General features: G+C 44.1%; 1 protein-coding gene across 2 annotated transcripts in view; it reads left to right on the top strand.

The window, feature by feature from the left end:
* The first annotated feature begins 8,276 nt into the window (after window positions 1-8,276).
* Window positions 8,277-23,496, top strand: part of CYRIA (CYFIP related Rac1 interactor A) — a 149,417-nt gene continuing 134,197 nt past the window's right edge. Inside the window, exon 1 of one of the 2 annotated variants that reach the window (XM_023550435.2) lies at window positions 8,277-8,363. The gene's annotated coding sequence lies outside the window, so the exon portion shown is untranslated. The remainder of the gene's footprint in view (window positions 8,364-23,496) is intronic. The other variant, XM_064295053.1, reaches the window with a different exon arrangement.

Genomic DNA, 23,496 nt, shown 5'->3' with positions numbered 1-23,496 from the left:
TCATTCTCTCTTGCTCAGGAACGGGTGAGACTAGTGGAGTATCTTAGATGGCAGCTCACAGGCTTTTAAGATCCCAGGTGCTACTCACCAAAGTAGAACGTAGAACATTTTCTTTATAAACTATGTTATGCCAGTTGAACTAGATGTTCCCCAAGACCATGGTCCCCACAGCCCTCAGCCCAGTAATTCAGTCCCTCAGGGAATTTGGAATTGACTCGTCGGCACTGGGATGGCGCTTCCATGACCTTGCCTTGGACAAGTTGTGCTGGCTCCCTCAGTGTCGTACACTATCTTACTCTTCATCAAAGCTACCACTTATCTACTGTCTATTAGTGTTTTTCCATCCCCACAACTCTCCACCCTCGTAACCATCAAAGATTGTTTCTTTTCGTGTGTAAATCTTTTCATGAGTTTTTATAGTAGGGGTCTCATACAATATCTGTCCTTTTGTGATTGACTTATTTCACCCAGCATAATGCCCTCCAGATTTACCCACGTTGTGTGTGAGATGCTTTGCAGATTCATCATTGTTCTTTATAGCTGCATAATACTCCATTCTGTGTATGCACCATAGTTTGTTTAATCCATTCACCTGTTGATGTTGATGGGCATCTAGGTTGTTTCCATCTTTTTGCTGTTGCGAGCAATGCTGCACTGCGATGAACATGGGTGTGCATATATCTATTCTTGTGATGGCTGTTATTTCTCTAGGATAGATTCCTAGGAGTGGGATTGCTGGATCATATGGTATTTCTACTTCTAGCTTTCTAAGGAAGTGCCATGTCGTTTTTCAAAATGGTTGTATCGTTTTGCATTCCCACATACAGTGCATAAATGTTCTGATCTCCCTGAAGCCTCCCCAGCATTTGTTATTTTCTGTTTTTTTTATTCATGTCAGTAGTGCTAGGGTGAGATGGTATCTCCTTGTGGTTTTGATTTGCATTTCTCTAATGGCTAGTGATCAGGAGCATTTCCTCAGGTGTCTGTTAGCTGCTTGAATGTCTTCTTTGGTGAAATGTCTATTCATTTCCTTTGTCCATTTTTTAATTTAATTATTTGTCTTTTTGTTGTAGAAGTATTGGATTTTCCTGTAGATTTTAGAGAGTAGACCTTTGTTAGATTTGTCATAGCCAAAAAATTTTTCCCAGTCTGTAGGTTCTCGTTTTACTCTTTTGGTGAAGTCTTTTGATGAGCATAAGTGTTTGATTTTGAGAGGATCCTAGTTATCTAGCTTATCTTCTGGAGTTTGTGTAGTGTTAGTTATGGTTTGTATTCTGTTAATGCCATGTATTAGGTTCTCTTGCATTGATCTTATTTTTTCTTCTATGATCTTTATAGTTTTTGGTTTTATAATTAGGTCTTTGATCCATTTCTTCTTCTTCAGTAGTGCTTTAGTTATCTGGGGCCTCTTCCCTTTCCATGTAAAGTTAATGATTAGTTTTTCTGTCTCTTTAAAGAATATTCTTGGTATCTGGACAGGAATCGCATTGTATTTGTAAATTGCTTTGAGTAGAACTGTCATTTTCACAGCGCTGAGTCTACCTAGCCCTGAGCAGGATATGTTTTTCCATTTATGTAAATCTCTTTTGGTTTTTTGAGTAGTGTTTTGTAGGCTTCTTTGTTTAGGCCTTTTACATCCCTGGTTAGATTTATTCGTATTTTATTTTTTTAGGGGCTGTTATAAACGGTATTGTTTTCCTGATTTCCTTTTTGTCATTCTTTTTATAGGTGCATAGGAATCTAACTGATTTTTGTATGTTTATCTTGTATCCTGCTCTCTGCTGAATCTTTCTATTAGTTCCAGTATTTTTCTCGTGGAGTCTTTTGGGTTTTCTACAATAGTATTGTATCATCTGCTAATAGGGACAGTTTTACTTCTTCAGCACCCACTTGGATACCCTTTATTTCTTTTTCTTGCCTTATTGTTCTAGCTAGGACTTCCACCACAATGTTAAATAGGAGTGGTGATAAAAGGGATCCTTGTCTTGTTCCTGCTCTCGACGGGAAAGTTTTCAGCCTCTCTCCATGTTGGCTGTTGGTTTTGCAAGGGTATCCTTTATTATGCTGAAGAATTTCCCTCCTATACCTATTTTATTGAGAGTTTTCGTCAGGAATGAGGGTTGGGCTTTGTCGAATGTCTTTCTGAGTCGATTGAGATGATCAGGTGATTGTTTTTTCTTTTATTTATGTGGTGGATTATGTTGATTGATTTTCTAATGTTGAACCATCCTTGCATACCTGGTATAAATCCTACTTGGTGGCAGTGTTATTATTTTTTCATATGATGCTGAATTCTATTGAGAATTTTTACATCCATTTTCATGGGAGACATTGATATGTAATTTTCTTTTTTTATTCTTTTCGTGGTGGCTTTGCCTGGTTTTGGTATCAGGGTTATGCTGACTTCATAGAACAAATTCAGAAGTATCCCTTCTTTTTCTATGCTCTGAAATAGTGCAAAAGTTCTCTGAATATTTGGTAGAATTCTCCAGTGAAGCTATCTGGGCCAGGGCTTCTTTTTGTAGGGTTTTTTCTTTCTTTCTTTCTTTTTTTAACCTTTTTTAATATCTTCTCTTATTATGGGTCTGTTCAGATTTTCAAACATCATTTTGTGTTAGTTTGGGCAGGGAGCGGCAGCGTGTTTCTAGAAATTTGTCCATTTCCTCTAGGTTTTCAAATTTGTTATAGTTTTTTCATTATACTCTGTTATAATCCTTTTTATTTCAGCTGAGTCTGTTTTAATGTTCCCCATTTATTTATTTGAGTCATTTGCTCCCTTTCTTGTTTTTGTTTTGTCAGTTTGGCCACTGGTTTGTCCATTTTGTTGATCCTTTCAAAGAACCAATTTTGGGTTTGTTGACTCTTTCTATTGTTTTTCTATTCTCTATTTCCTTTATTACTGCTCTGATCTTTATTATTTCCTTTCTTCTGGTGGCTGTGGGCTTCTTTTGCTGTTCTTTTTCTATTTATTCAAGTTGTGTAACTAATGTTTTGATTTTGCCCCTTTCTTATCTTTTGACCTATTACTATAAAGGTATGGATGGAATACTATGGAAGCATACAGGAAAGAGCAATTGACTCTTTCTCGGAGAGTTGAAGGAGACGCTATAAAGGGGTTTGCTTTTGAGCCAGGTTTAAAAAAATTTTTTTTTTTGGTAGATGCTCAATGGATGGACCAGGATGAAAGGTCATTCAAGGCAGAGGGAGAAGCACATGCAATGGAAAGGAGGCCTGAAAGCCTAACACTACATGCTCGGCCCTCTGAAAGGAACAATTAAATTCACAGTTCTTAAGTCATATGCTCCAACTCAGCCACAGACAAGAATTTTCAACCAATACGAATTTTCTCTGCATGGTTTAGGCTGTGATTTCTGCAACAAGGAAGTGTGCAACATGTCAGCTGTGAAAATTGGCTCAATATTCATAATCAAATCTATTATGCTCCCTCTGAAGCTTGGGCCATGTTTCCGTAGAAACCCACAGTTACATAAAGGGACCCTGGCTAGTAATTGGCAAGAAAACCCATCACCTTTGGAAGCCATTATAGTATGCCAGAGGAAAGCTCTCTGTAATTCCATCTGTGGGACAAGTGAACTGAGAGGGCAAATGTGAAGATTCCTTTCTTACAGAGGAATAAGCAGAGAGATCTACAGGGCTTCAGGGCCTCTCATCTCATGGTTTCCCCTCCACATCCTCATATATGAATCAACTCACTAACCAAGAAGTATGAAATGAGCACTTACTGGATGCCCAACACTATTCAAAGCACTCTGACGAGACACACGTGCACACCACTAGCACACATACACATGAGTACATGTAACATTTTGTACAGTTTTTTTTTTTTTCTTTTACGGACAGAAAGTATTTCACATTAGCCCTCACATCAGCCTTTTTGAGTTAGCTTTTATTATTCCCACTTTATAGAAGAGAATGTTGAAACTCCAAAGGATTGAATAACTTGTTTAAGCTCACACAGCTCGTTAAATGGAAAAATAGGAAGGACTTATGCTCATTTTTGACCCCAGATTTAGCGGGGTTTTTTTCTGCATGGTGGAAAGCTACCCAGCTTCAGAAAACTCTCTTATTTGACAAGTTACCAATGCAACTACAGAGAGAAGACAGCATGTGGTGTATCAGAGAAGGAAGTTTTATAGGAATTCAGAAGAGCAAAAGAAGTCTGAGCCCATAATTCCCACCCATCAAAAAGGCTTCATTAGCATTTGAACTAGTAGATATTTGATAGCTGGAGGTAGGGAATAAGTTTGCCTAGGTGGAATTAAGCAAAGACTAGGGAGCAAACATGATCTTTTGAAAGAAGAAAGGGAGTCACACTGAGAAGGGGAGTACTAATTTATCGAGGGACTTGGAGAGAATGTTCCTCCTGCTCTAGGATGGGCCTCAGAGAGCGAAGAGGAGCCCTAGCCAGGATTAATTAGCCCCTATGGCTGTGTCTCCCTAAGGGACAGCCACATTTCCTGACTCTATCTTTCATTCAAAAATGTTATTGGACATGGGTATATGCCAAGTACTCTTCTCAGCACTGGGGACACTTCAGAGAATGTGTTTTCAGATGTAAGCGGAAAGAACCTTGTCTGTGGAAGCAATGATGGACGATGATGGTAGTTCTCTCCTTACCAGCCTGCTGCCTTCTTTGCGTCCTCCATCCTCTGTCCCCAAGGACTCTTAACCTATCATCAGTCTTCTTTTTAGAGGTTCTGGTCAATGCTGGTAGCTTAGTGGTTAAGTGCAACAGCTGCTAACCAAAGTTAAGTTTGAATCCATCAGGCACTCCTTGGAAATTCTATGGGGCAGTTCTATTCTGTCCTATAGGGTCGCTATGAGTCGGAATCGACTCAACAGTACTGGGTTTGGTTTGGTTTTGGTTGGTCAACGCTATGCAGTCCCAGAGAGCCAGGACCAAGCGCAACTTTCTCAGGCTGATGTCCCAGCTCTCCTCTTTCTGGCCTCACTGAATGCATACCTTTTTACTGCAGCCACACTGGGCCACTTCCCACAGGGCCTCCACTTTGTCCCTCTACCTGGAATGCCTTTGACCCCATTTCCTGCCTATTGAAGTCTGGCTCATGCTTCAGTGTTCAGCTTAGAAGGTGTCCTCTTTAAGAATCTGGTCTCAATTTGCCCCAGTCACAAAGAGGTCCTTCTTTTTCCAAGCCCACACAGCAAACATCTCTATTTTAAACTGTTTTCTATTCTGCTGTTTTGTGGTGGTGGACTAGTCTGCCAACATGTCTGTAGTGTTCCCCAAGGCCAGGGACACTCATCCTTATCCCATCATTGAGCACAGTGTCAATAAACTGCTTTCAGAAATAGACACATGAAGATGTCCTTGAGACTAGAACAGTTCAGTGTAAAGTTAATTTAATTAAGATATTAAGGTTCATTTTAGCCAACTGTATATTGTGAATGAAAACTATCTGAAATTCAGTCTCAACTCACCTGCCCACAAATCACAGTTTAATTTCACTGTACTCTTTCATATATATATATATATATATATATATATATATATATATATATATATATATATATATATATATATAAAACAAACAAACAAACGAAACCCATTGCCATCAAGTTGATTCTAATAGTAACCCTATAGGACAGAGTAGCGCTGCCCCATAGGGTTTCCAAGCACCACCAGGACTCCATCTTTATTATTAAAAAAAAAAACCACCTTTATTATAGTAACCCCTAAACTTGTTACTGAAAGTGAAGAAGAGAACTGGAAGCACTTACTGATGAAGATCAAAGACTATAGCCTTCAGTAAGGATTACACCTTAACAAAAAGAACACAAAAATGCTCACAACTGGACCAATAAGCAACATCATAATAAACAGAGAAAATATTGAAGTTGTCAAGGACTTCATTTTACTTGGATCCACAATCAATGCTCATAGAAGCAGCAGTCAAGAAATCAAATGACATATTACACCGGGCAAATCTGCTGTAAAAGACCTTTTTAAAGTGTTAAATAGCAAAGATGTCACCTTGAAGACTAAGGCGCACCTGACTCAAGCCATGGTGTTTTCAATTACCTCATATGCATGTGAAAGCTGGACAATGAATAAGGAAGACTGAAGAAAAACTGATGCTTTCCAATTACGGTGTTGGTGAAGAATATTGAATATACCATGGACTGCCAGAAGAGTGAACAAATCTGTCTTGGGAGAAGTACAGCCAGAATTCTCCTTAGAGGTGAGGATGGTGAGAATTCCTCTCACGCACTTTGCGCATGTTTTCAAGAGGGACGAGTCCCTGGAGAAGGACTTCATGCTTAGTAGAGGGTCAACAAAAAAGGAAGACTCTCAGAGAGTTGGACTGACACGGTGGCTATATTAATGGGTTCAAACATAGCAACAGCTGTGCGGATGGTGCGGGACCAGACAGTGTTTTCTTCTCTTGTACATAGGTTCACTATAGGTTTGAACAGACTCGATGGCACCTAACAACAACAACAACAGCAAGCGTGTTATTAGTATTACAGATGAAGTTGAAAGGCCATTTCATCCGATTACTGTGTCTTAGGAAATACGTAGTTATTAAATTCCACACTAACAATTAGAAAACCCTATTATTTTGCAATGAGCTAGGCAGTGCTGTGCAGGTATCCCTCAGCTACTGAAACAAAAGCCATCTTTAAAAGTGTGAAAGTGAAATCTCAGACATCAAATGGTCTTCTCACCAATCTGAGCTATATTATGAGAGACAGATAGATGTAAAGGGTCCTCCCGTGGTCTGAATTGACAGTGTTTTATAAGGATGAAAATGGCTCATTACTTGTCTGTCTTTCACAAAGCCTGTCCAGCTCCAAAGCGGACAGAGTAAGTCAGAAACATCTGTGTGTAAGTATATGTGTGGGCAGGAAAGCATGGCTTAGCTCATGGCAAGAATGATTTTCTAATAGAGCTATCCCCAAAGACACAGTGGATCACCTTTGGAAGGACTGACAAGAAAGGCTGGGCCAGCACCCGGGGGACCTCAATGGCCTCAAATGAAGACTCTAAATCCTAAGGACCCCTTCCGATTGAGAGAGTCTTTCATTCTAACTAGACTGAGGTTGAAAAGCTTTTCTGACCCTCCTGCCACCTGCCTGTGAATTCATGCCATACTGGGCAGTTGAAGGAAGGCTTTCAGACCTGTAGATTGTGGGAGCCTGAAGGAAGCTTGGACAGCATCAAGTCCTCTATGGGGACACTGTCTCTCTTAAAAGGAAGACACTTGACCAAGTTCTCAAGCTTTGATGCTCCCAGTTCTGTGCTTTGCTCTCTTACGCTCACAACCCCCTACATTTCCTCAACCAACACAGCTACTGGCACTTTGCTTGGTACATTGTAGGGATTTAATAAATGTTTCGTGGTGCTCTGGTTGATTGACTGCGAGAGGAAGCAGCCAAAGCTGGGCCTGCAGGAGGGCCCTCCAACAGGAGCTCTGACTCACAACCTGTTTGGCACTGCACTCTGCTCTCTCCGGTTTCCTGAATCTCCCTCTCCTTAATGCAAAAAACCTCCATGGCAGATGTTTTGAAACAATGATGATGACAATGGTGCTGTAATCCCTCACTTTCCCCTGTAGCATAGGATTTTCTTTCTTTTTTTTTTTTTTTAGTGTTTTTGCAGATTTACTCTTTAGGGTAATTAAATTTTGGGGTTAAGAATTTGGGAAGACGTTTTTGGTGCTCCTGTCTGGTAACCAAGGCCCCCAGGGCTGGGAATGTTAATACAATGGGTGGAAAGGACAGGGGACAAGCCTGGGTTCAGAATCCAAAGCAATGGGGGAGAGGGATGGGGGGGGTCAGGGGTTGGGGGGAGGGGTAGAAGTTAGGGATGGCCCTGGTTGGTTGCATGGGCACTAATTTGAGGGTGGGTGTGCCTCTAGGGATTGCAGGCCCTTCCTTCTCCCTCAACCCCCCTCCTGCCTTTTTTTCCGAGGGTTGTAGGGCGCTGGAAGAATTTGGCGTGTGCACCTCGACAGTGCTGGTCCAGGCTCCTTCTCAGAGAGCAGGGCCACGCGGGCCAAGGCGGAGAGCAGGGCAGGGGCTGGTTGGTCCAGCAGCACTCTGGGCAGGACTGGTCAGCACCAGCTCCTGGGCGCACTGAGCAGAGCCAGATGAAGAGAGGGCTCGTCTCCGAGTGTGGGGATCCGACCGGGGGCTGCGGGTGCGGGGCGGGGATCCCAGGGGGCCGGGGCGGGGCGGCCGCAGCGGGGCGGGCCGGGGGCGGGGCTCCGGGGCCGTTTCGCAGGCAGCGGCGGCCGCGGAGAGGCGTCCACAGCGGCGGCGGCTGGGGCAGCGGCGGAGCGCGCGGCCGAGCAGGGCGGCGGTGGCGGCAGAGGCTCAGGGTGAGCGCAGCGGGGTCACGGCCGCGGGGAGCGCGCGCGGGCCGGGGTTCTGCAGGGAGACGGGGCCAGGAGGCGCCGGGCAACAGCAGGGCGGTGCGGGTTGCCGGGCGAACCTTGCCGTAGTTCCCCGGCTCCCGACGCCCCTGAGCCTTCGGAGAGGGAGGGAACGCGGGAGGACCCAATTCTTTAGCCGTTCTCGAGCGGTCGCAGTTCAGATGTCCGCCTCTGAGCCCCATCGCTGCCCCTCTCCGAGGACTACCTACCAAGTGATCCTCTATTCCTTTCCCAGATCGCCCTTCCTGGCCCCTCGGCCACGCAACACCCCCTCCAGGTGTCTTCATCTCCAAACTCCATTCTTCGAGGAGACCCCAGCCCTGTGTTTCCCCACTCCCACCCCAGAGGCGGGGGCTCCCAGTCACTCTCCACAACCCCAGAGGCAGGGATGATCCCTCTCCCCAGCCCCTGCACACCTGGATCTTTCTGCTGCCACTTGCCACAAGCTGTTGTCCCCAGGACCCAGCATTCCTTGCCATCATCCTCCCCAGGACCTGAGTTTGGCAAAAGAAACCTTATGGATCCTGAGCTTTGGGAACAATTTGACCCATTTCCCAAAAGGCTGGTCCCAGGCCAGCCATGCTTTTTGGTGGAGACACCTGTCTTGCCTGCCAGCTGAAGGACCAAGAAGCCTCTGTCAGAATGGGCCAGCCAGTTCTTGAGTCCTCCTCCCAGCTCCCTTGACTTGCCAGCCAGTGTCCCCAGAGACCAGGAGCAAAAGCTTTATCATTTAAGGCCTCCAAAGCTATTCGCTGACCCCATCTCCAGGTCCCCAGAATTCTCCTATCCACTGTGCGGGGAGCTCAGGGACCAGTACAGATGACACCACCATTCTGGGCCTGGGTCTCTTCCCTCAAGCCCTTGTTTTCCCGCCCACTGTCCAAGCAACTCAGGGTAGAGTAATGGGGCTAACATTCAGGGCCTTGGTCTTCCCCGCAGCTCTGTGGTTCTCCCTCCCTTCACGGTCAGAAACTTTCCCCTTCCTTCACCATTCACCGTCTCCTCTGATAGGGCCTGGGCCATCTGCACAGCATCAAGTCCCCAGAGCACAGAAAGCTGGGCTGGGACCATGAAGGGCTGAGACCTGTCTGGGGCAGCTTGAGGAAGGTGGCCACTAGCCAGATCAGGCTAGGCATCTCGGCTGGGGGGCCAGGAGTTTTAGGGCCTATCGCAGGCTTTCACTGAGCTCCACATAGAGTTCGAGGGCTAGCTTTGTAGTGAAGAGAGGAGGCAGAGCAGGGGCTGTTTTTCCTGCATGTTTCTGACGGTCTTGTGTTGCTATGGTGACAGTTTTGCCTCTCTTCCTTCTTCTGACTCTTCTGGGAGCTGGATTTTATTGGTCTGTTGTCCTGTCTCTTATGGCTCTAATTTCTCCTTTCTACTTGCTCTGGAATAAACAGTCATAAACATGGGCACTTGGCCCGGGTTGGGGGCTGGCAGAACTTCACCTCCTCCTGGCCCTGTACTTCGGGGCTGGGGGGTGGGGTGTAAGGAATAGATGGTGGGACAGATCTACCCACCCTCCTTCCTGCCTCTCTGCTCTGGAAAGGTGGGCAGCAGCATCACAGCCCAGGCACACAGTGGGTAACATACTGCCTCTGTGCTAATAATAGACAAGCATTGTGGGGGAGCTTTGCTGGCATTACTTCTTTTCATCTTCACAACAACACTGTGAGGTAGGGGCTGTCCCTACTTTGCAGATAAGGAAACTGAACTCAGAGAGAGTGAGCTACTTCCCCAAGGTGATGGCGATTCTGAGCACACAGTCAGCCTTCAGTTTTGTTGAATGAATGGGAAAGCGGTGGAGCTGGCAGCCAAATGCAGAGCTCCCTGACTTTCCACCCTGCTAGGCTTGCGGGTCCTGTTCCCAGAGGACAACAGAACCTTCCTTAGTCCATCCCCTAATCATATGCTCCTAGGAATCTCATTGGGAAGGGTTCCCCAGTTTCCCTGCTCCTCGGGTGCGGGGCTGGACTCCTGTGGAGGCAAGCAGCTGATGGGGCTGCTTTCCACGGAGCAGGCCTGCCACATCCTTTCTGCACCCTTGACCTGAACTGATGAGACCCAAGTTGAGAGGAGAGCTAAGCCACTTGTGACTTCCTGTTTTCACTCAGCACCAAGAAGAATTCAGTTTGCTTTTACTCTCAACTCAGAGCCTAGATGCAGCGGGATGAGTCAGGGATACTGAGAACAGAGCAGGTCCTCCCAGGACAGCCCTGGGTGAGGACTTTGGGGCTTCCCAGGGCTGTGGTGTCACCGAACGTCAGCTGTCAGTGACATTCTCCAGTGGAGCTGCATCCTCCCTTCCCTTTTCTCCTCTTCCCCTTGATTGCCTGCTCTCTCCTTTCCCTCCCGCCCCCTTTCTGCCTTCACTTCGCTGGTGCTCCAAGCTTGTTTTGTTAATAAGCTGATAAAGCAATATGGTAGCATGAAAAGATGAGGGAACGTTGTCAACTGTTGGCCCCAGGGAAGTCAGTTCACTCATAGGGGCCTCAGTTTCATAGGCTTTAAAATGGGGTTGATACTGTCTGTCCTCTTGGTCACATTGGATTGCTGTTTTAGAATGGAATAGTATAGTTTAGAGGGAGTGCTTTGAAAAGCTGAAAGTCAGAAGGACCCACAATATCCGAGTCCTGTTGGGAGATCTCAGTGTTAAAGAGACCTCAGAACCACAGGCGGGAGATTAAGAACTCCCATAGGTATAATTAAGACCTAAAATCTCAGGTAACGTTAGAGAGTTTCTCTAAAGTCATTTGTCCAGCCTTGATGCTGAAACCATTTCTTCATTTATGGTTTCAGTTATGGACTTTCCATTCCTTGAGCACCAACTCTGTACCATATACAGTTTGGGGAACTGGGGGGAAAAATTAACACTGTTTTCAGTTTCCAAAGAATGTAGCCTGGTGGTAATGACAGACATGGCAAGAGATTCTTGCAATACAGTCGGAGAAGTGCTGTGATAAAGGGGTGGGGCAGGGTGATGTGGGGCCTAGAGGAGGCAGCTCAACTGGGTTGCCCTTTATGGTAGGGCCAGGAGGCCTGTGCTTTGTGACTGAAGTAAGGCTGTTCCCTTTTTGGGAAGCCCCTGTCCCGGTCCTCAAAGCCACGGTGTGATGGCAGGTGAACCCCTCATTGAGCTCTGGTGAGCAGGACAGGGGAGAGATACCTGGCAGGAGACAGTCCTGCCTTGCTGAGTTTGGACACATTCACCCACGGTAGCCTCTGGCTCCTACTTCATCTTGCTTAAAAATTTTTTTCTCAGGGACTACATGGGTTACCTGAAAAGGCAGCATGGCGATTGGAGAGAAAATGGGTTTTGGTGTCAGAAACGAGTGCAAATTCCACTACCGCTACTTCCTATCTGTGGGATCCTGAAGGAGTTGCCTAACTTCTCTGAGCCTCAATTCTTATGTCTGTAAAATGGGGATAATAATAGTTGCCTTCTAAGAATGAAATGTTACATGCTTTATAGAGTCTGGCATGGTGCCCACCTCACAGGAGTCATATTATCTAGTTAAATTGATTAGAAAAGTGTCCAGTTACTGGGCCTTCAGGTTCCCTTAGAACTGAGGTAGAGAGCTCCCTGGACTAATTCTGGCCTTCGGAGATCCGTTCCTTGTCAGTGAAGGTTAAACATTGCACATGCTGAGGTTCCTAGCAATGCTGGTGAATCCTCCAGTTATCCCTTACCACATAAGCTGCATTCTACCACATTACAAGAATCGCCAGCTCTGGGTGTCAAGTAATCCTTTTGTTTTCCTCAAAGGGGGGGACACATTTGAAATGGGAGCGAATACCTGAATCTCAGAAACGTGTTACTCTCTGTGAGAATACTTTTAAACGAATGCTTCATGTTTTTCATTCTGAGCATGGTTAGCTTTTTTTTTTAAGTTGCCATATATATGTGTGTATATATATATATATCTATATATACATTTTCTCAGATCATTGAAACAATCCTAGGGCATTGACATTAGTGTCCCCATTTCATAGTTAAGGAAGCTGGGAAAGATAAAGGTAGCTGCACCTGTCTCCCAACTAGTAAGTGGCAAGGCCAGAATGTAAAACTGAGTCCTGCTCGTTTTTTGCCCCATATTACAGTCTGGCTCTTTCTTTGGCTAACGTGTCAATGACCTAAAATAATTATGTTTGGAAAATGCAGGCAGGTTTTAACAGGGGTGGAGCTTGTCCGTGATGTAACTCAGACTTGTAGTAAATATTTAGGGATTTTATTAGGGTCTTTCCTCACAGCGCCGCATTAACAAGGCTTTCTGCAGTTGGCGGAGGTTTTATTTCTGTAAGTGATGAATAGGAGGTTGACATGCCTGAGTTTAGAGAACATATTCCATGATGCTAGAGGTAGCTTCCTCTGCAAAAGAGTAGATTGCTGGTTTGTCGTTGAAATAAACCCTGGAACAGGCGGAGAATTTATAACTGAAGGTTTTTCTTTTTTAAATCTGAGCAGGATTGATTGAATATTCACTGTGTATAAGACACTGCTAGATGCTAGGGATCGAAAGATAACATGCCATTAATGCAAAGCTATATATTTCTTTAATCTTTAAAAGAATAAAAACATGGAATGAAACAATATATGCAGTACCAAGGCCCACAACACCTTCTGAATGGAAAGCGTGGCAGGTGTGTCCTAGACAAATAACCCAGGTCATGAAATGTGGGTTGGTAGATGGTTGTTCAAATGAAAAGGGAATTTGGATTTAGTCAGTCTAACTCATTTCTAGAAAATCCAAGTATTAAAAAGCAATTATAGAATTGTCTCCTAGCTTTTCTCAGGTAATTGAGAAGTCTGATTTCCCTGGTTCAAGAACCCCAGTGCCCCCAAAGAATACAAGCACTAGAACAGGGCACCACATTTCCCAGCGCTGTGTTTACCAGGTCCAGCTTAGCACTACAGACAGATGGGTCTCTATTTGCAATTATCTCAGGGCCCGAGTCTGGTGTCTGCTTATTTAATGACTTCACTTTCTAATAAAAATTCTAGATGACATAGATAATTAGATTTTTTAAATGAAACTGGGGAGATAGCATGCCCCAAAGAGTTTAATTGCAGTTTTATGATGGACCAAGCATAAAAATGGGATCGTTCATCCGTTTAGTAAATGTGCCCTGGGTTCTTTCCTGTACTGCATTAGACAATGTGGATATAGTGAACAGAATGGCAGTGCTTCTGCCCTCAGGTAGCTCTCCCTCTACAGGGGAGATGGAAGAGTAAATCCATGCCAAAGCGGAGCTTGGTGAGCACCACACAAGGTGCAGTGTGCTATGGGATGAAGGAAATGTAATTATTTGAATGTTTATTGCAACATAGCCCATTTCCCTAGATGTGGAATATTTGTGGAGCTCCTGAATTACACTCGGCATTTTGCACACAGAGGTAGCATGCAACAGAAATCACATGGCCTAGAAGGCTAGCGACCTGGACTCAGCTCTCAGCTTTGCCCCTGACTGCCTGAGAGGCAGGTATCTTTGCCACAGTTTCGTTGCTGGTGAAACGAGATGGTTGAATTTGGTGATCTAAAAGCTTCCTTCCACATTCAGCCTGATGATTCTAATAAGCCCTGGGCTCATTTCCCTGAGTGACAGGTGAAGAAGCAAAACCTGGCAGCCCTAGTTAGCACGGTTGCCGAGCTGGGGATGGGGAGAGCCAAATGTATTTTCAAAGAATCCCTTCAAAGGGCAGAGAAACTTTGTTCTCCCTCCCAGAAAAGGAATCATTTCCTGAGTGAGTGTCCCAATAAGTGATTGAAAGTCAAGGCCAGCCGATGACAACAGGAAAAGGTAAGAAGGGTCACAGGAGCTCAGCAGGGCCAGAGGCAGAGAAGACAGTTACCAGCTTTCTCCATATTTCAGGGTTTCCACTAACATAGATGGAAAGGCTTGACCTCAGAGATGCCTTGGTGACTACCAGTGTGCTCCTCTGTTTTAAGTTAATGTCTTTTTAACAAAAGCCATTGGTGTGATGATTTCCAGGTTCTAGAATAAATTAAAATGCAGGATCATTTAATGGTCACGAGAAATAATAACAAACACACAGCTACCTCAACACACCGTCAGTTCTGTCGTTACTTATTAAAACCAAAGGCATGCGTGAGGAGTCTGGGTCCTAGTCACCTAGTAAGTGAGTAAAGAGGCAGCGTGTTGTGGTCTGGAGAAGAACAAATGGAGAGTGAGACAACACCTTGAGTCCTGGGCCCACACTGCCTGCTCACGAGTGGCCGGAGCTTTGGCAAGTTATCTCACCTCTTGAGTTTTCTGTCTCCCTTAGAAAACATGGGTAGCAACACCTACTAAATGCTATAGGGTATTGTCCGCATGAAAAAGAATGATCACTTAATATCCATTTACAGCAATTTTCTGAACAGCTTTTGAAACAGTGGTTGTCCCCATTCTACAGAGTAATTGTGTAATATCACCTCATCAGGAGAGTTGCATAGATCTGGTATTTGAAACCATGTCTATATGCCTTCAAAACTTGATCTCCCCCATCATCCACTATAAATAAGAGCTGTGGAGCTTGCCAGGAAGCATGGAATTAAATTAATAAGCATGTGTCTTGGTAAAACATTCCTTTCAAAGTGTTATTAAGTTCATACTAACCAGCTGTGCCTTTGTACCTGAAAATTGAACTATATATATATGTGTGTGTGTACATATAGCTTCTGTTTTACGTGTATCCCTGTAACTTATATCTCCATGTCTGACGGATGTCCTTCAAGGGTGTCCTCTGCTCAGCCTACTTCATCAAGGATGCAATCCAGCAGTAATGAGCTGTGCCTGCAGTGTATGTAGCATATGGCCTTGCTGAGCTGTGGACCCCACCCAATTGAGGCAGGTTGTGCATAAGTTATTTTTCAGACCCCAAGCTGGGACGGTTGAGGTCAGGGGAACAAAGAAAAGTATGCTCTGGGCTTACAGAATGACAGACTTGCATGTTCTCAAAGCTAGATGTGGACACCTCTAGTCTAACTCGGTTATTTTGTAGAAACTGAGGTCCAGAGAGAAGGAGCATGTGAGCACGCAAGGCTTTTCCAAGGCTGAGGCAAGAACTCAGCTACTACAAACCTTTGAATTCCAGAGAAGTGAAGTGTGTGCTTAGAAGTTCTAAGAATTTCCCCGAGCTTAAGGATGAGAGCATGGATTTCAAACCAGACCTGGATTGGAATCCTGGTTCTTCCTTTGGGCAAATTCCTTCATCTTGCTCAATTTTCTAAGTTGTGAATTTAGGTTAATCATGTTTGTGTCTCGGAGATATTGTGAGGATTAAATAAATTAAATATATGTCAGTCTACCTTTCTGCCTAATGTTTGAAGAAAATTTGTTTGGAAGTTTTTGCTCCTTCCTTTAGGTTTCTTGTTTATTTTGTTGTTTTGGGTGGAAAGTGACAGGCAACTTCTTTCTCTGACATATTCCTGAATTGACTCCTGACAAATTCCCAAAACGTCCACTCTTCTGGACTTATATTCCTAGCTTGTGAGCTTTCACTTTATGCTTGAAACGAACCCAGCTATTATACTGTGTTTATTGGATTGTAACAAAGACAGTGATTCCAGTCATGATTAAGCATTGCACACACCGTAGGATTGATCTCCTTACCCTCAGTTTTTTTCTTCATTTTTAAATGTGTTCTTTTTGTCTGAAGTATTGAACTTCCCTATTTGGTATTTGGTGTTACTCAGCTCTTGAGTACCTTCAGAAGTAACAAATTGAAGTATTTAAGCTATTTTCTGACTGATATATATTCCTTTATTTCCAAGTCCAAAAACCTCTAAAAATGGAAAGTTTTTTTCATAACTCATTTGGAGGCCTGACCTGATCTGACATGCAACTATTAATAGTTTCCATTTAGCCCACTCAGAATGAATAAATTCTACTGCAGAAAGATGAGCACCCCAGTCATGCTGGGGCTGTATAATATATGATATATGCACTATATTATCTTTCTAAAATCTAAAAAATTCTGAATTTGGAAGAACATCTGAGCAAAGATTTTTGGAGAAGTGCTTGTGGGTCTCCATCTCAAAATGCCTAGTGGAAATCACAGCATTCCTGGGGTTGGTACAGTGTTAGTGATGGCCTTGAATGTCCAACCTTGGATATCAGATGGGTATGATGACATGGTTCATGATGGCATGATTTACCTCATGCTTATCAAAAGCATTAAGGGTTAATTTTCTATTTCATTACTTTAAATAACAGGAAATACATTAAATGACCACATTTGGTGCCAGAACAAACAAAAAATGAAAAGAGTGAGCTTCAAAGTTCCTTTGGAAAAAAGTAATTAAAAAAAATATGTATATATCCTTAGAAGTAAAATTAAGTTGGGAATTTTTGACTTAACATGGATTATAATCAAGTTTCATCATTGGCCTTGGTGGGGGAAAGGTAGAAGGGAATTTTTCAGTCTTACTCATCTTTTCAGCCTTATAAGGAGGAAACAGGGCTTAAAGAGTGAATATAGGGAAGTGAAAAGCCCTGAGCAGAGTGTGAGAAGGTCTTGGCTCTTATCTTGGCTCTGCTTTTGACTTGTTGAGTGACCTTGCCTTATGGCTTCTTTTCTGTGGGCCCTAGGAACTCTGTTTCTAAGCAAATGATTTATTCCTTTCTCTCTCTCTCAAATCCTGGGAATAAAGACCAGGGCTTCAAAAGGGAGGCTGTTGTACCCTTATGGGAAGCACTGAGCATAAACCTGATGCTTCTTATCTTTTCCTCAGATGCAGACACTGTTGCTCTGTCTGGCTTCAGCTGCCTGTGTGGTTTCATTCTAGTTGCCTCTGTCCTGGCTCTTGGCAGACTGTTGGAGGCATGTGAGAAGTCTTCCATGTGGTCTGCCTTGGTTTCTTCAAGGCCATTGGCTTACTTCTCTTGCACTGCTGATCTTTTGATGCCATGGGCTTGTTTGTGTCGGATTCATTTTGGCCCCAGTGCTTCCATTGCCACTGATGCCTATGAGCGTTGAATGCTTCATCAAGCATCATGTGGTGACCATTGCCCTGATGGTGATGGCCATTGCCATTGGCGGTTTTACTTTATTGGGGCTATAGTAAAAGCAGTGGGCTAGGCATTTTTGAGAGTGAAAAGTGGAGAGCACAGGGCCAGTACAAGATCTGCCCAAGGAAAAAGACTAGTTCATTGTCATGGCCATTGTCTATGTGGGCTGGGTATTGAAATATAGAGCATTTAAGTAGAGAAGATTGGGGACCACCCTTCCTCCTCCTCATCCTCCTCCTCGTCCTTCTCCTCCTTTTTGGTCTTCTGTCTCTTCTCTGCTTCCTCCTCCTCCTTTTTGGTCTTCTGTCTCTTCTCTGCTTCCTCCTCCTCCTCCTTCTTGGCCCCCCCACCCCCATTTTTTGAGTTTATGCTTAACGTGTGATAACTCTGACTTTTGCCAGACTGAAAGTTTAACATTTCTTTCAGAATCTAATTAGGTTTAAAAAATCTGTTGTATTGCCTTTCTCTGAGGACCCAACTTACTCATCTGGAGGAGATTCTCACTTAGCAGTAACTCATGATAGGAACTAGTTGCCTGACTATGCACAAATGGTTTCCACAATAGAGAAGTGACCTTGGATTTTAGGATCCTGAAAGCCTTTGGTTTGCACAGCCCATTGGAGCCAGTCAGGAGTTGTAAATATGGTTCACATAAGGCATAGAGATGAGGATACTTCTGGGAATGGCTGGTCCTTATACATTAGAGACACCTAGGTGTGTGTGTGTGTGTGTGTGTGGTATGAGTGTATGTGTGTGTAGTTGTATATGTGTGGTATGTGAGTGTGTGGTGTGTGAGTATATATGACTGTGTGTGGTGTTTCAGTGTGTGAATGTGTATGTGAATGTGTGTGGTGTTTGAGGGTGTGGGTATAGTGTGTGAGTGTATATGAATGTGTGTGGATGTGGTATTTAAGGAGTGTGGTATGTGAGTATGTGTGTGCGTGTTGGGTTCTTTCAGATCCAGGGAGGCGCTGCCAAGGGCAGAGCCCTGCCAGACAGCCTCTGGATAAGGCTCTGCCTCACAGCAGTCCCTGGCTTTTGTGTAGCTCATAAATGGAACTGACTGCTGAAGTGTTGCCGCAGGAGTGAGGGACCTTTTGTTGCTCAGGGACCGGTGGCTACCAAGAAAGGCAATTGAAGTTAACAGGCAGGAAGCAACTGAAGTATGTATTGTTAGGAAGACGTATCTAATCTTTCTGCTTCTGAAACACAGAAAACTGCACAATCTCGTTCTACACATATTTGAAAAGATTCAAGTGAGATAATATTTTCACAGTCATAAAGGTAAAAGAAGGAGAATCCTAATACAGGTTTGAAAAAATAAAGGCCTAAGACTATATTTCATTTTTATTTAATTTTTTTTTTTTAGAGGGGAAGTATGAAAACATTAAAGGGTAAAAAAGGAGAAAGAGAAACACAGAAAGAGAAACTATATTGAAGTTGCCTTAAAAAACAAAACAAAACATTGCCTTCAAGTTGATTCCGACTCATAGCAACCCTATAGGACAGAGTAGAACTGCCCCATGGGGTTTCCAAGGAGAGGCTGGTGGATCCAAACTGCTGACCTTTTGGTTAGCTGCCAAGCTCTTAACCACTGTGCCACCAGGGCTCCTTTAAAGTTGCTGTAGTACCCGTGAAAACATGGCATACTGTGGTCTCTTCTTGTTCACACCATCTTCAGGTTCTTTCAGGTCAAAGCCAAGCAGGGCTTAGCAGAGTCTAGAGAATGTACATGCAAGAGGAGAAGGAACAGAAGTAAGGGTAGAAATCCATGTACAATGTTGCTTTCTGTACTTAGCTGTCATGTTGCTGAGAAGCCAGAAGACAAGGTGGGGCGGTAGAAAGCGCACTACCCAGAGTTCCCTGGGTCTTAAGCCTGGCACTGCCAGGAACTTACTGCCCAATCTTTTGGAAGCCTTTTTCCTTCCCTGAGACTCAGTTTCTCCATCTCTAAAGAGTGGGTCTGACTAGACGAAGTCTTAATCAATCCCTAGGTTTATAAGCCTGGCTCCAGACTGTAGGCCCCGAGGCTGTCTTGGGATGCGGAGAAGATTGCTTGGCTCTAGGTTGCAGATGCTGTAGCCGAGGGCCCTTTTCTCATGGGGCTGAACTGGGGCCCAACACATGACTGGGGGAGAGTGTGTAGGCTTATGCCTGAGTGGAAAAAGAGCTATGGGCATCTCCCCTATTTCTCTTCCTTTTAACCAATTGTGTGCCTCAGCTTTCCTTTTCACGCTGTAAACTCAGTCACCGGCTAGTAAGGTTGTGGGTTGCATAAATTTATCTGTTAAACCTCAAATTCAGGAAATCATTTCAGCAGCTCATATAAACTAAAATAGCTATAGCACACTTGCTATCTCGTGGTATATATGTGTGAATTATTTTCTTCTACCCAGCAATTTATGGGGTACCCAGTATTGTCATGGTCCCTAATTTTGTGAGGTATCCTTAAATTTCAAATTATACTAATAAACAATGCATCATGCTATTCAGCATGCGTTAAAAAAAAAAAGAAAAAACCTGTTGCCGTCCAGTTGATTCCGACTCTCGGCGACCCTACAGAACAGAATGGAACTGCCGCATAGAGTTTCCAAGGAGTGCCTGGTGGATTCGAACTGCTGACCTCTTAGCAGCTGTAGCATTTAACCACTACGCCACCAGGGTTTCCAGCATGCATTTAAAATAAAAAAAATTTAGCACCTACTAATTCTAAAAAAAAAAAAAAAAATTTTTTTTTAATTCTATTTTGCTAGTCTTTTTATATACATTTCTCGCCCTATAGACAACCTTGCAAAGTAGATATTTTTATTCCTGTTTTGAAGATAAAATCACTGAAACTGAAACAGTTTTTAAAAACTTGCTTTAAGACATAGGACTGAAAATGAGGAGTCTGGATTTCAATTAAGTTGGCCCGGGTTTAAAAGCCATACACTTTCCCATACCACACAACTCACGCTGCTTCCAGACCACATTTTTATTTTTTTTTTTTTTAGGAAAATAGAATCCTTTTTCCTGCCATGACTTCACTGAAGCCTCAGAAAACGCCATCATCATAGCTTGATTTTTTTTTGCCTTTTTCCAGAACGGAGTCCCGTGGTTCTCCCCACCTTCACATAAACTTCGTACAAATAATATATTTCCACTTAACGAACTCTTACCATGTGCTTCCAAAGGGTCAAGCACTGTTCTGAAAATGTTCACATGTGTCATTTAATGAGAGAGGAGTTGTTGTCTCCATTTTATAGTGGGCGAAACGAAGCCTTAGAGAGTACAATTATTTACTGAAAGGCAGAAAATGTATGAAGTTTTGTGGCTTGCTTGGTGACTTAATTCACAGGGAACAGTACTGCAGGGGATTGGAAATTCTGCCTTTGGCCTAGAACTGAAGCACCCCCTTTTGAATCATGAGATTAAGTTCAGCTGATCCATCCAGCTCCCACCCTCATTGTGCTGGGCTTCCCCGCTTCCTGTCTTCTGTGGTCATAACTCAATCTGGTAGTTGTGGAGAAAGGCATGGTTCCTTTTGTCTTTTCCTGTCTTGCATCAGCCTCTTCCATCTTTGGCTCATTTTAACTAGCCCACACTCCCTTTTTAGTTTCATGGCTCATCACGGACTTGTAAATATCATGCATTAGCTTCATATTACAGAAGAGAACACTGTAATATGATTTACCCAAGATCACACAGGAGTGGCGTCCTCTTTCTAAAATGTTCTTACTTTAGCTGGACAGATCTTTTGGGACTCAGTTCTGGTGTTACATCTTCCCCAACTGCCCACCAAACTCATCCAGCCATCCACCCGTCTATCCATCCACTTACTGAACAAATACTTTTTGAGAATCTAATGAGTGAGGCACTCTTTCTCAGGTCAGGTTCTGGGGATACAGCAGTGGTGAACCAAACAGACAAAACTCCTTGCCCCCATAGAGCTTATGTTCTGTTGGGAAAAGATGGGCATAAGCCCATAAACAAATAAAATATATGTTATGTTAGATGGTGTTAAGTTCCATGAAGAAAAATGAAGCAGAGATGGGTATACACACTGAGGGGTGTGTAGGGGGAGGTGTGGGGAAAGAGCTACTATTTTAAATAGGGTAGTCAGGGGAGACCTCATCGGAAGATGATGATTGAGTTAAGACCTGGAAGAAGTGAGAGAATGAGATATGTAAATAAGTAAGGAAAACATGTTCAAGGCATATGCAGAAATGGGGGCTGAGATGTGCCTGGCATGTTTAAGGGACAGCAGAGAGGCGGGTGGCTGCAGCAGAGTGAACAAGTGGACTGCTAAGTATCAAGCAATGAGGTCAGGGAGACAGCAGTGGACCAGCCTGTGATTTCAGTGCCCTCCTGGTGCTCCCTCTGATGGAGAACCTTTGCTAGATTTTGACTGTATCCAATTCGCTGGTCTGTCCCGAAACTAGCCTGTGCACCCTGGCAGGCAGGCCTATGCTTTTCCTTAATCTTCACGCACCTGTCCCCTAGCTCAGTGCCTGTCCTAGAGCGTGATCACAGCAAAGACTTTGTTTATTAATAACTCTGCTTTTTTTTTTCTTAAGGTCAAGAGGTCTGGTTAAAGAATATTTTTGATTCTTTTGATGAAAATAGGAATTTTGGAGAGTCACTGGTTCTCAACCCCAAATAGCCGATTGTTTTCTGGACAATCATTAGATAGGTAGAATAGCTAGGGACAGAGCAAGGTTCCAGGAAACAGCTGGAAGTGAAAGTAGTGGAGTGTGGAGTGGAGAGTGTTAATTGGGGTCAGGAGGAAGAGGGCTACTCCAGAAATCCCCAGGGATTAACAGGACTGCCCAGATCCCTGCTGGGGACTGGTGTTTATGAAAAATGACCACAAACTGGGACAAGGAGCTCTCGAGAAACCCTCAAAGTGTGTCGGGATTCCAGCCAGGACTTTCCACTCACCACTTTGCTGACTCAGAGAGTAGCAGGAGAGCCCAGGGGACTTGAGGGAAGGCTTTGTCCCTGGAGACCTTTCTGGAAAGAAAAGAGCATTCTCCTTTGGCAGGGAGTTTCTCTTCGCAGAGCAGAGCTCTGGGCCCTGAGATACTTGGATTTCATCTGAGGCAGAGAAAAAGCATAGGTAATGCAGATGACCTAAAACAAGGGTAAAGAAGAAGGCTCAGCAAAAGCACGTGGCTTCTGGTGAGCTTCCAGGACCAGGGACCACCCAAGGCTGCCAGCTTCCACCCCCACTGGCACATCCACTTCTCATCTGAATCCTGCATCCTTAGGGTAAAGGAGACCCAGGGCAGTTGGTATAAGTAGCTCTGGAGGGTCAGAGGATGATGGGGAGGGGGACTGGGGGTCGGAGTGGAGGAGGTGAAAATTGAAGCTAGAGGACATCTAGCTTGTTCTCTGTGGAAAACCATTAGGGAATTTAACAAGGGAACGATGGGTCTGGGTTTTCAGCCAAGAGTATTTGTGCGTCAGAGTGCGAATGGCATCGTTATAAAAGTGTGGTTATACAGTTGCCTTTTACATTCAACAAATGTTTACTGAGAACTTTCTGTGTGCAAGCACTGTTGTGGTGCGCGAGATAGATAGAGCAGAAAAACACAGCTTACATTTAAGGAGCCCTGATGGCACAATGGTTAAGCACTCGGCTGCTAAACAAAAGGTTGCCAGTTCAAACCCAGCCAGTAGCTCCATGGGGGAAAGGTCTGACGATCTGCTTCCATGAAGATTACAGCCTAGAAAACCCTGTGGGGCAGTTCTGCTCTGTCACATTGATCCGCTCTGAGTCGGAATCAACTCGATGGCACCCAGCAACAACGACAACATTTTAGTGCAGTTTGTTTGAAGGACCTTTCTTCCAAACACCTGGGATAAGATCACTTGAATTTCCTGATTTCAAATGCATGTTGCAACTTCATAAAGGTGGATAAATTAAAAGAAAAAAAAATCACAATATCTGATATTAGAAGAACAGGGAGTTCATACGTATCTGCCAAAGACCTGTGAGATCCTAAAGCAAGTCACACTGCCTGCCTGGACCTTCATCTTCTCATCCACAAATGGCCTTGTTGGCCTTTCCTGCCTCTCTCCCTTT

Source organism: Loxodonta africana, chromosome 12 (assembly GCF_030014295.1).
Source record: "Loxodonta africana isolate mLoxAfr1 chromosome 12, mLoxAfr1.hap2, whole genome shotgun sequence".
Lineage (NCBI taxonomy): Eukaryota > Metazoa > Chordata > Mammalia > Proboscidea > Elephantidae > Loxodonta > Loxodonta africana.
This window is presented reverse-complemented; position numbering and strand designations above follow the sequence as displayed.